The 13718-nt window shown below is 42.1% G+C and overlaps 1 protein-coding gene across 4 annotated transcripts in view; it reads left to right on the top strand.

Moving 5' to 3' along the window:
* The first annotated feature begins 10782 nt into the window (after positions 1 to 10782).
* The window catches only part of fat1a (FAT atypical cadherin 1a), an 88686-nt gene continuing 85750 nt past the window's right edge, over positions 10783 to 13718 (top strand). For 3 of the 4 annotated variants that reach the window (XM_080029299.1, XM_080029302.1, XM_080029301.1), the window contains exon 1: positions 12556 to 12690. The gene's annotated coding sequence lies outside the window, so the exon portion shown is untranslated. Of the gene's footprint in view, positions 10951 to 12555; positions 12691 to 13718 lie in introns of those variants that run through there. The other variant, XM_080029300.1, reaches the window with a different exon arrangement.

The following is a 13718-nucleotide window of genomic DNA, read 5'->3' on the forward strand; positions in this document are numbered from 1 at the left end:
CATTCACACTTTGAAAAAAAACTAAGGGCGTAAACATGCCAGAGATTGTAAAAGGTTGAATATTGGACTGCATGAGTCACTACCCAAGGGCAATTTCAGCGCGGAACTAAATGAATGATGATGATTATAACGTCGCAGGTCACCCCTGCACTTCTGTGAAATATTTCTGCCCTATCTAATATATTTTTGATTCTCCAGTATCAGCCATGACCAAAGGCAAACTAGTGTCCAGTCTGCTGTTTAGTGTCAGTGTATGATGAAATGAAAGGATACAATATTCTCTTCAATTTCACTAACTTTGCAAAGGCACAGCTGCAATTTTCATGATTTCTTTACTGCTTATGATAAAATAGTGATATTATTCTTCATTAATAATTTAACCTTCATGCTTACGGATCTCATACTTCTTACAAAAAGATTAAGATTCACATACTGCACACGTTATTGTAACATATCGTGACAAAACTATAGTATAAAAGCCACTTGTCATTCTGACAATTTCATAACGTATAACTGCAACTATTCCGTGCTGCTTGACATTGCATTCACACAACACCATCCCCAGCATAAAGATGACTTCTCGTCTCCCTCCTCGTGGTCCGGATCTCCTCAGTTTGTTTTGAAATCCCGTGAGGAGTTGGGATATAACTCGGTCTGATCAAAGAATTTGAATGAATCATTCGGTAGTCTGTGGGCCTTTCGCTCCAGGGACAGCCACAGGCCTGATTGGATTTTCCACTTTCGGGAGCAATCCTCTGTAATGTCACTGACACCTCACTAAAGCAACACTGTCATAGTCTGTTATGTGGTTCAATATTCTCCGATTGGCATTTCACTGTGGAGTGCAGGGAGGGGGGCACACCGAGGAAAAATCAGACAAGTGAGGGAATATTCCCCTTGTTATTCTCAAGCCTAAGAAAGGTGGGGGGTGGGGTGGGGGTCGTGATTTGTTGCATTGACAGAATTGCCAAGAAGCCTTTCTCTGCAGGGAGTTGACTGTAACAGCGTTTTGACACAGGCAGCATTACAGAGCACCATATCAAACTGTTAGATCCACCAGCATAAACCCACTTCATCAATTATGCTCAGAGTTCGCATGCAAGCTTATTGACTCTCACGGGAACACTCAGTCAGTTCACTTAGCTCGCGTGTGTATCCATATCAGGGTATAATAGCTATCTGCTGTGTGTGTGTTGTGTTTGTTTATGCAAGATTAATCTCTGAAGGCAATTTTGACAAAGCCACACTATGAGCAATATCTTTTGGGTGGAAAAGGACTGCATTTTCTAACTCTTTTTGATTTTCCCCTCTTTTTTTTACCTGAAATACGCTGCAAGCTTAAAATAGTAGATGAAAGCTTTCCTGGAGATTAGTCACAGCACTCTGTCAGTTGTACTCATGCTACCTTGTGGTTTTCCCTCACTGCCAGAATTCTCCCTGATCATAAATATCTGCTGATCCCTTATGGAAATATTGAATTTCACTATCAAAGAAGTCTGCATCTAATTTATGTAGCTCCAAATCAAAAAATCTCACGCTTTCATTCTCTCTTTCTGGTGCATAGTTTACAACATATGTCTCTGAAAGGGCACAGTTGGATGGATGGATGAACCATATGTAATAATGCACCATATGTTACAAAGGCTTCCTAAATTAAAAATGAGACATCAGCAAGGCTGCACAGTTCATCTCTACGACAATGGATGATTAGAGACAGGCTGTCTTAACATATTTGAATGATTTACTCAAAATGTCAACAAAAAATGTTTTATACCCTTGGGCATGAATTTTATATTATATCTACAGGTACATGTAGACCAAAAGTTATCCAGATATACCTTTATAGAATGTTGCCTGAGCTAATAATGAAGGTAAAATGTTGTTTCTTCTTCATGATAATTTTAAACTTCATTCATTTCACAAGCAATCTTGTGGAAAAAGACTTCTTTTGAACACACTTGTCCAAAAGAAAAAACTATTTTACATTTCAGGCACTGTTCTGGTTTCTTTTGAGGTTGCTGTGTTGTCCTGACATTACACTGCTCTTGGACTCTGGGAAACTGCCACTGTACAAAACAGCCTGTTCCCAGGTGCAGTCATATCAAGGCTTGCACAGGACAGCGATGTTTGAACAACCTAATCCTCAGCCTTCATTCTTCGTAAACTTCAAATAGCTGCCGCTGTTGCCACTTCCCCCACAACAACCGCCTCTGTAATGTTTTGCACACAAACCCGAAGAGGGCCCGGGCTGTGAGAGACATTCGTTAGACCTTCAAAGGCGAGCCGAACCTGCTTGATGATAAAATACTGTTTTTGACCCATCTCTTTGAAGAGTGCTACAATACATGAACTGTACCAAAAGCCTGTGCACCCATGCGCTGTGCAAACTCTCACACGCACACACGCACACACACACACACACACACACACTCTCTCTCTCATGGGCATACATACAAAATGACACAGGGAGAAGATGGATATCAATGGAGATCAATCCCAAAAGGAAAGGGCAGGGTTCTCGCCCTATCAGTATAACGGAGTCTGTTGACCTTTTTAAATGAGTGAAAGATACGCTAAGGTAAAGTAAACAGTGGTTTGTTTGCAGCATCATGGCAAACCGTATTGATCGCTGTTCTCAGAAAAGGTCATGCACTTGAGAGGTGATTGTTATTAGATAAGCAAAAAACAGACCGTGAACTTTTCAGTTTTGCGAGCCGAGAGGCAGACAATGACATTTAATTGTATTACTTCGGTATTATGTCAGCGCTGGGCATTTATTTTCATTAGACGCACGTCGTTTTGTTATATACGGTACTTCATCTCGGCTTTGGCCCGACATCTGGGCTGAATCAGCAGTAGAGTTGTGTGTGGCAGGTCATTAGCTAACGAGGGCCAGTCTAATGTCTGCTAAATAGCTAATAACTGCAGTCTGAGGGGAAGGCAGACAGAAAAGGGATGGATGTACTTTCAGCAGTCTCCAAGTGCTGCATTGGTGATCAATGTGGCTTTAAAGCAACCATCATCCATCAACCATCTCTCTCCTCCATCATCTGCATCTTTCTTTCTTTTTGTCTTTTCTTTTTGTACATTTAAAACGTTAAAAAAATACGAGGACTAGATTGTTCAATAGGCATGATTTAGGAGCCAAATGGCAAATTTTGACTTCCACCGTTGTGATTATGCCAATTATTTGTTCAGTGAGAGCGTATCAAGGGGGTTGCAATGAGGTGTGTTTGCGATGATTGACATGTGTCACAGGCAATCACCCTCAACTTGTGCTTGTCACTCACTTGTTCCCATTTCCAAAATTTGAATGTTAGGCCTCAATCCAAGATGACTGCAAGCAGAACGAACTCTATATGTAAATACAAACGTTCTTTGCATGCCCATTGCATGAGTCCAAGACCAACTTCACTATACGGGACAATAAAGTATATCTTATCTTAACTCAACTCCAGACTTAGAAACATGTGTGGGGCGGATGCAACCTCACTATTTTTCACACTATGTACGACATGAAACAAGTTCTTTTCGCCAGATGTGAACAGCTGTCTCTCTCCACAGGATTTAAAGATAAGCTGCATACATGACAGAGGAGATCCTCCAAACCTTCATCTTTAATCTCAAGATGCCTATATCTTTCTTCAAAGCACTTTAATAAATTCATCATGCATTACACCTACATTGCTGCAAGGCATTTGTTAGTTTAAAAAGCCACATGCAAAACATATGCAAACACTAATGCACCCAATTTCTCATGCTGATTAGGCGTTCTATTGATACCCACCTAAACTTCTGTATCTAAATGAGCACAGGATGGCAGCAGAATTACCCATTCCACGGTTTCTTTTGTACCAAATGAATCGAACACTTTACAATTGGATTACTGAGTGAAGTTCCAAAGGCGACAGGTCTATTCTGTGGCAAGTATTGTGTGTGATGTCATTATTCGAGGGGCAGGGGAGGGGGGAGGGAGGGGGAGATGTTTGAAAAATAACCCTGAGCACTGCAGGCAGGAACCTTTTACCCCATTATCCAATACATGTATGACAGACAGTGAAGAAAGGGCTTTCATTCACAGAGCAACAGACAGAGCTCCCGCAGAGACTGGAAAGTTGATGAAATTGGAGAAGGAGTTGTTCCTTCAGGGACGTTTTATTCCTGTAAAATGTTTGCGTATGGAAGATCGATTTACACAAAATGTGACATAGCAATGGTGCAGTTTGGCTGTGTGTGTTCGGCTCCGGCTCCTCTCTCCGTTCCGTCCACAGTTAGCCAGATTGAACGAACGAAGCCCATCAAACATTGATGAATGCCACTCTCCGCCTGCTGCTCCACTGATTTGCATCTCTTTCTGGCACTGATTTCTAGCTCTAGTTCTTGCAAAGGGGAATGTAAGCGATGTGCATTTGTGTATTTAAGTCGGTATCTTAAGACCAGTCCATTTACATGCAAGTGGTACACATTTTAAAATACACAGGCATACACCACTCAGAGGAAAACATTGCCTGATTCAATTGACGACGGTGTTAGGGCCACCGGCGCAGCCCGTCTTCTGAGCTAAGGGAGGATTATTTTGACACAGGGGGGGCTTTGACATTTTCCTGCTGCCGTCCGTCTAACAATGTCAGTTTCGGGCACATAATGCACCGTGCGAACACACCTTTCATGTCTCATAAATGTTAATAACTCTGGGGAGCAACAATCAAGCGTCAGACGACATTTCTTGTATGGCAATCTGACAACCAGATCAAGACATGCTGATCTAGATAACAAAATATCAACTGAACGGTCCATTCGCTAAACCGCACGCACGCCATCGAATACTGTTGCTATGCATGTCAGGCTTTCTGTTCATGCACGTGCAGTTCGAAGTGATGCAACAGGGGCAGATTTATCATTAAAAGTCATTTTTCGTACAATGGGGTTGATTTCACACAGAGGACAGGATAGGGATTGCTGGAATGGTTACCTTGGCATTAAGGTGATCCATAGTTTTGGGTTCCCTTTGACAAAGAACTGGTGAATCCCAGACTCTCAGCAACAAGACACCTACTATTACTCAAGTTTAATTTGTACCTGCTGTGAAAAAGGATATGGATTTAAACCCTGAGGCCTGTCTGTTTTGCTGCAGATGTGATTACACAAAATATTGGACCAAGCGCCGATCCTCTGCTGTATATGTGCCAAGGACGCACACACAGTATTCCAACACTCAGCCACACAAATGTTCTCTGTTTTGTACACAAGATGGAGAGACGGGGGGAAAGAGAGAATGAGTGAAACTTTGGTCCTTTTAGGGCTTTTTATTCCCTCCCAGGAGGGATTTGACATCCCCCAGATCTGAGGATTAGGAAGCAGCATGAGGGCCTCGGGGCATTCCCTAAGATGTCTAAATCTGAGGCATGATATTGCTTCTATTAGATAAGCAAATGTGTCTGTAAATACACAATACTTGACTGCCAGAGGACTATGATTGGTTTGGTTTTGTGTAAAGAATGCGATTGAGCAGCAAGGCTGTCGTGTGGAGCCTGCATGAATACACTGTGAAGTAGTTAATGGTTTCGTTTCATTTGCTATTTTCAGTTTTCTGAGCACCAATTAGTTCAAGGGAGAATGTGGGCCGGGTGAGAGTGAAAGGCACCATCGTCCTCGGGGGTTCAAAGCACTCCCAGTCCTCTGTATCAGTGTTGTAAAGCCCTGGGCTGTAAAGGAACATACAACATTGGGGCGTCTGTTGTTTTGAGTGGCTGGTTGACATGTGAAAATGCCCTTGTAAAGGCAGATTGTGTTTGACTCAGGCATCTGTTTCTTGCTGATATATACCAATTCACAATTTATGTGGCGACGAGAAAATGATCCGTGCTCCCAGGGTGGGAGATGAGTAATGTGTGTTAACATGGAGTGGAGCGCCGCATCGTTTTAATGTGCAACGACAAGAGGATGGAGGTTTCTCTACAAACACAGGCCTCCATTACAAGGCTTTGCTAATCCATCCATGCAAATCCATGTCCAAAATGCCCCTTTTGTGTATAATCCCGACACAATTTCTGTGGGATTAGGATTTAGCAAGGAGAATAAATGACTGGTGAAATACAGTGTGTCAAACAATATCGGTCAGTGCTGCGTTCAATTTGTTGGCTATCCCCGACACGCCTTCAGATATTACATATCACAAAGAGAGCCGGTCTCTCAAGAGGAATAGCTGAATGAAGTGTGCTTCAGACAAAATAACCATAGGCTTTGTTGACATGCTGCTTACGTGTGACAATGACATTTACAGGCCTACAGCAGCACCAGAGAGTCAGACTGAATGCAAAAGCAGATTAATTTACTTGATCCAATATCATAACAATTTATTCTACCCTAGCCTGCTCCAGGCCGTCTTTTTGCTGGCACGCACTGCACGATAGACTGCACTGCATGAGGTAAGCAGTCATGATATGTTTAGCCCACACTCCTCAAATGATAGTATCTCCCCAAGCCACCTACTCTACCCACCAGTCAATCAGCACTCCACCGTCCAGAGTCACTGCAGGAGAGGAGGGAAGGTGATTCCGCGAGAAGTGAGGGGGAAAAAGGCGGTTCAGTGCATCTTAGGATAGAATAGGAGTGACACACACACACACTGTTCATATTTTCTATTATATATTTAGATTACTTAGAGATTCGGGAACATAGGGCTGTGGGAACATAGACACACTCTGGGTGACTAGCTAACCTAGCTTTTTACCGTTAAATTGAAGGATTAAGGGAGATAGAATGGAGGTAACACTTTACAATAAGGTACACAAAATTGTAGTACCTACTACATAGATATGTGTTACCTACTACATAGGTTTTTTTTGTGTTACCTACTACATAGGGTTTTTTTTGTGCTACCTAACACATAGGGTTGTTTTTTTGGTGTGTTACCTACTACACAAGTTATTTTTTTGTGCTACCTAACACATAGGTTTTTTTGTGCTACCTAACACATAGGTTTTTTTGTGCTACCTAACACATAGGTTTTTTTGTGCTACCTAACACATAGGTTTAAAAAAAAAACTATGTAGTAGGTAACACATATCTATGTAGTAGATACTACAATGGTGTGTACCTTATTGTAAAGTTTTACCAGAATGGATGTTAGCTTTACATTGTTTTTTTTTTACCTAGCAGTCAATATGCTAAAATAAGCTAATCAGCTTTCAGATTCCTTCTACATTATATATTTACTATACATTTGCACAAGGGCAACATCAATTTTCTCATCCAAACCACACTTTTTTTTTTTCAAACGTGTCCCAGCTATCATAAACTAAGCTAACTGGCTTTAGCTCCACTTTTAACAAACGGATACAAGAGTGGTATCAATCTTATCACCTATAATGCTCAAGAAGAAAAGTATCTGTTAAAACACAGACACATACCTGGCCTACTTTATATGTATGCAGTTTTGTATTAAGTCTATAGATGGAAAAATGTTGTCATATTTCATGTTTTTTTGCTGTAGGCCTACCTGTACAATCATAATTCAAAACATTTGAAACCCTTGTAAGTCCCAGGGTGCCTACATGGACGTTGTTCTTGGGGATAATAAGGACAACGTTCTGTTTACAATCCATCATGAATGCACTGCTGTGATTCCACCTGGGGACGTCACCGGGGACGGCCATCTTATCTGGATTATGAACCAGTGAATAACAAAGAGCCTCGAAATACAACCCAGTCTCAGTCAAATGGAGAGTTTAGAAGCAGGAAAAAGGGTGTATATTGATTTCCCCGTAGGCACGGAACAGGTTTTCATGATGGCCTCGCAAGCAGAGAGAAGTGCAGTAACCTATTTCACACATTTTATTCTTTACACTTGCATGCTCTCTTACAGTAACAACCATGCTAAATAATGCAGGGATGTAAACTCTCATGTTGCTCCGGATATAGCATGGTGTATAGGCTATTCTTTTGTCATTCTTTTAGGTAATTACGGAAGCTCCTACAACAAGAGGGCTTTGCTAAAATAATCTCCTGCTTTGCTTAAGGCAGCAGGAGACTATTTTCAGAGCACAGCAGTTTGTCTACAGCTGCAGGGGAAATGTTGGTTGCTTATTATCATTCCCCTGAAATGTTGAAAAAGAAATACTGCACAAACCATTCGGTCAGACACTTTCTGTGACCAAATGAAGCAACATTTGGAAGGCCAAAGTCCTCTGGGAAGTGGTTCATTTTGCCATTCTGTCTTTGCACAGAGGGTTCATCCTAAGAACCAGCTTTGAGAGGGTCAATGTCTTTACTTGAGGACTGCACAGCAGGGTGGATATTGAATTATTCTAATCTATTTTACAGTTAAGCTCTGCCTCAGGATTCAGATTCTACACAGATTGGGTTGTGGAAGAAATAGATACAATACCTGGGCGCTCTATTGCTGCAGGCGCACACACACACACAAAAAGAAAAAAATCATCTGTATCTTTTTCTGATCTCTCTCCAGTTTCAAGTTGCAGGGGAGAACCTGCAGCTTAAGACATTAGTCACAGGGGAGAGGAGAAGTAACTCACTCAGCGCGCCGGTTTGTGCGCGTGCCTGACATCTCTCAACAACACAAGGGCAATCTGTAGCGGATTAGTACGATTTTAAGAGGAAATTGAGCCTGTAGTGTGCTGCATGGGAGAAAATAAGCAAGATACTGTAGTCTCTGTCGTAATGAGGCATTTCGACAGAATACTGACTTGCACTGTCTTTTGCATCGTCAGTATGGCACAGGATGCAGAGGCGGAAGTGATGAGTCAGTCATCAAACTGTATATGCAGTCAGACTTGACACTAAAAAGAAAATCAATCTCTTAACAAGGAGCTTCCCGGATGCAAAATGTCATTCCTCTGCACCTCTTGATTTTAACTTTGTGTTGAATCCTCTCCACGCAGATGATATATCTTGTTATTAAAGGTGGAGTCAGCGATTCCGAAGAATGCTTGTTGTTAAAATCTACCTGCTACCTGTCCATACTGTGTCTGGCTGAAAAGAGGCGCTGGAAAAAAATATGGGGTTAATACGCAGCCTAGGCTCTGTAAACGGGCATTTTGATGGCTATGGTGGGCCCCATTTGTTTACATATCCTTTGTTTACTTGCCTATTTACACAAGATTTGTTTTCAGCGCACACACAGTTCGGAGAGCGGAAGTGATTTTGACAACGAGCATTCTCTAGTATCACTGACTACACCTTTAAGGGGCTGGAGGTGTTTTCCCCCAATGCAAACAACTATACATCCATAAAGTCTATAAGGCACACTAGAACCAGACCCCGAGCAACCGGGAGGACTGCAAACACTTGGTGAGATCAAAGCGGTGGAACCAGCCCTGGGACTCACCTGACCTGAATTCAATTAAAGCTTTACAGGCAGATCAGAGGGGAGGATAAGGAAGAGAGGGGGAGGGAAGGAGAGAGGGAGAGAAAAGAAGACGTCTCAGATAGCTTACATTGTCCAGGAGAAAAATGGGAGCAAGATAGAGAGGAGAGAGAGATGAAACATTACACACTTGCTCTCCGACACACATTCCACCCCACCTCTCTCTCTCTCACTATCAAATACACACACACACATGCACACACACTAAACCCATAGGTCTTGTTCGTTTACTCAGCCTGTGGGCAAATGTGACTTTAATGAGCCAGTGCTGAATGGACATTAGGCAGAGATTCTCACGCAGCCCCTCTCTGCTCAGGAATTTTTTTATTTTTTGGCAGCCTCTTCCCAGCCCGGTGTCAAGTTTAGCCGTTAACCACATGCTCCACAAGTGAGGAGCCGCAAATGAAAATAAATAAATAAATAAAAAACTAATATTGCCTCTGTGATGCTTCGGCGCACTCTCACTAATCACTATTAAAACCACACCGTGGTTCCTCAGAGGGCACGAGAACACAATACGTAAACAGAATGCATTGAAGAAAAGCCCCTTTGACGCAGTTTTGCCTACATTTTGGACAGAGTAAACACAGCTAAACTGCGGAAAAAACACACAAACTGAGTTGTGCATCCAGAGAATAAGAGAGAGAGAGAGAGAGAGAGAGAGAGAGAGAGAGAGAGAGAGAGAGAGAGAGAGAGAGAGAGAGAGAGAGAGAGAGAGAGAGAGAGAGAGAGAGAGAGAGAGAGAGAGAGAGTCTCAGTGACGTCAGGGTCGTTCTTCAAGCCCGAAGGTGTCAGATCCTGGGTGCCTTCAAAGAGATCTGATATAGGCTATACCACTTTCAACCTTTGTGGGTTTTTCCAAATTGCTTTCAAGTGATTTTGGTGCAGAAATAATCATTTTAAAAAGTTGACACTATGACCAAATATGTTTAACAGGGCTGCTGTTTATTTATAGAAATGCATGCTGAGTGATACAAATATATAACAGGCATATTCACAATTCACATTTAGTTTACTCATTAGCCTAAATGGGATTTATCTTATTATGACAGATAATTAGATAAGCAGAAAGCCAAATCAAAAACATGTGGGCTAATAATCAAAGACATCACTTTCTCCATCAGTTGCTTCCTGTCACTCCGCCCCCCTCCTCCTCGGTTGCTCAGGCACTTTTCCTCACCGGTAGAACTATTGGCAAGAAAATCACGACCATTTCTTTACTATTTTTTTCCTCTTCTTGTGCGCTCCTATCAGGGTTGCGATATTTCCGATATCACCTAAAGGCAGCAGCATTATTCAACTCCACCTGAACCGCTGTGGAGGAGAGGAGCAGCGAGGCAAACCGTAGCCTACAGCTCTACTGTATCAAGACACCAAGTGGGATGACTGTGAGCGGATCGGAACAGAAGGAACCGCGAGGCACTGAGGAGGAGTAAAGTGGCGGATTCTCACAAAGCCTCCGTCGTTTGAGATATGCCGGCAAAAAAATATTCAGCAAAAGCAATAAAAGCCGGGATTTATGTGAAGTGAAGTTTGCAGCCGGCGATCATCCAGCTGGTCTGGTGAGTAGCTTTGAGTAAAATTAGAAGACACGGGCTCATTGTTTTGTCTGTAAAGGGGGTTGCAAATCGACTCTTTGAAACTTTGTGCTCAACTCGAAACAGGTTTTAAGGGGAGCTGAGGAAAAGTGATCGTTTCTGTGCGACTTGTGCCAAAACATCCAAATGCGCAAATACGCACGCCTAGCGCACACACACGCAGGAAGGAGCAGTACAAGTTGACAAGTTGTCAAGCTGCATGCAGCACAGGGCTTTATGCAGGGCGCACCAGCTGTATCACTGCAGTCCGGGCAAGAGCAGTGAGACAGCGCCATCAATCGCATAGCAGCCACACTCCAGAGTTCCTGTAGAGGGAACGTGGTGCAGCTTTGGTCTGGGAAGCAGGCAGCATGACTGTGTGAGGAGGGGGGTTGATGGGATCAGCGCATCCATTGCGAGTGTACCTTCATCAGTCACCCACCCAGCTCTAATGCCAACATACGCACTGCTGGGCATTATATTTTCAGCATAACCCAGGATATTCAAACATATTAATATCAGTAAGAAATACTGATGATATTAACTTAATTTCCAGAATTGATTTTAAATATAGAAAATGCAACAACACGCGCGAGGAACTTTGCATTTGCAAGTATTATTATCCTATTTGTCATCAACAGGGATGGCCCGGAGTTCAATTAAATAGAAAAAATGTGGTTTCTCCTTTTTATGCTGACAACAGAATTATGATATGAATGTACGGGTCATTTTTCTGCAAGGCGAGCATACATTATTGTCTTATTGAAACTGTCTTTAAAGTGTTGGTTCGCTTACCACCATTTTCAGGTCATTCACTAAACTCACCTATTTGATTTTTGACACAATAACCTCCTCAGGGCATATGCTAAATGGTTTGGGCTGCAGTTGGAGAGCTGAATATTGGATTAAGATTAGTCTCACTTGGGCAGGATAAGGATTTTCCCTTTGTGAGGATTTCTCACGTGCAGTGCCCCTTACCCCTTTGATGTGGGTCATTTGAATTTAGCTTAATGATAGGCAGGGATGGAGTAACATGCATGAAATTGAACTAGAATTCGTGCATGGGGGTAAAAAGTCACATATTGCTACATTTTATTTGCATGTGCCAAATAACCAAAATGGTCAATTTAGGTAATTCAATTCAAATTATAGCAATTTGAGCCTAGCAGGTGTAGCCACGTTCGGCATGCCCTTACTAGTTCATGCAGGACACTGGGTTTGAAAAGCTTTAGCAGAAAATCATTTCAGAAAAAGGACGCCAGTGAAAAAGCAAAGGCTTTATTTGGAGGTTATAGGTTATAGGTGAAGTGGTGGTTACGAGTTTAAGATTAATTCTATTTAGCTGAGACCAACCATTTGGCCTATTTCTGAATGTTTTGGATAAATATACAGACAGCAGCCACGGAGTTGTAAATCAAAAGTAGACTACCCGGGTCCTGGGTTCAGAGCGGAAAGGTTTATTCTCCTGCTGCCAGCCGGTAAGTAGATCCGGACGTGCGCAGCGCGGAGAGATACCGGGCAGCTCCGGCGGCAGTGTGTGTGGGAGAGAGAGGGCAGCAGTGAGGGAGAGAGAGAGAGAGAGAGAGACAGGAGAAAGGCTGCTTGCTGCCTGGCTGCTTGTGGAGTAACGGTGGAGGAGACGAGTCCACGTATTACCATGCCGAGATTTGGACTACACAAACTAAATGCAAAACCTCCGAATATGCGAGATTAATAAAAGAAGAGGTATGTGAATCGTTGTTTTTATACTCGGCGGTCCTTTTTCAGACTGCGGTCAAGCCAGCCGACCCATCGAAAGCGACAGTCAAGCCAGCCGACCCAAGTTTTTGCTGTACCTGTTTGTACTAGCCATTACGGTAATAGCGCCACAGAACTAGTTTCAAAATAAAAGCATAGTTTGTGCATTTGTCTGGTACATAACAGAAGACAGTAAATAAAAGCAAATACTATCAAAGGAAATGTACAGACGTTGTGATATGTACTTTCAAAATAAAAGCCCAACTAATTGACAAATGTAAGCTTATGTCCATATTCAAAATAAATGCATTTGTCTGGTAGATAACAGAAGACAGTAAATAAAAGCAAATACTATCAAAGGAAATGTACGGACGTTGTGATATGTACTTTCAAAATAAAAGCCCAACTAATTGACAAATGTAAGCTTATGTCCATATGTTTTTTAATGTATATTTAAAAGGAAACGCCTTGTTATCGCAGACTAATTCCAAATCAGGTTTATAGTACACAACCCCAAAGTGTGACCCAGTAAGTTTCAAGACCTTCTCATGTGTAGTTTCAAAATAAAAGCCCACTAGAAATTGAAAATATGAGACAAATTAGATATTATTTTGGATTCAATTTTAAAAAAAATGCCCTGTTATGCCAGAGTCATTCCACTGCAGGGTCATAGTTCACGACCCCATGAGGCCACACAAGAAGTTTCAGGACATTCTGATGTGTAGTTTCAAAATAAAAGCCCACTAGATATTGAAAATATGAGTGACATTAGATATGATTTTGGATTCAATTTTTAAAAAAATGCCCTGTTATGCCAGAGTCATTCCACTGCAGGGTCATAGTTCACGACCCCATGAGGCCACAAAAGAAGTTTCAGGACATTCTGAAGTGTACTTTCAGAATAAAAGCCCACTAGATATTGAAAATATGAGAGAAATTAGATAGGATTTTGGATTCAATTTAAAAAAAAATGCCCTGTTATGCCAGAGTCATTCCACTGCAGGGTCATAGTTCAC

The sequence above is a fragment of the Ammodytes marinus genome, assembly GCF_949987685.1.
Source record: "Ammodytes marinus genome assembly, chromosome: 6".
Lineage (NCBI taxonomy): Eukaryota > Metazoa > Chordata > Actinopteri > Uranoscopiformes > Ammodytidae > Ammodytes > Ammodytes marinus.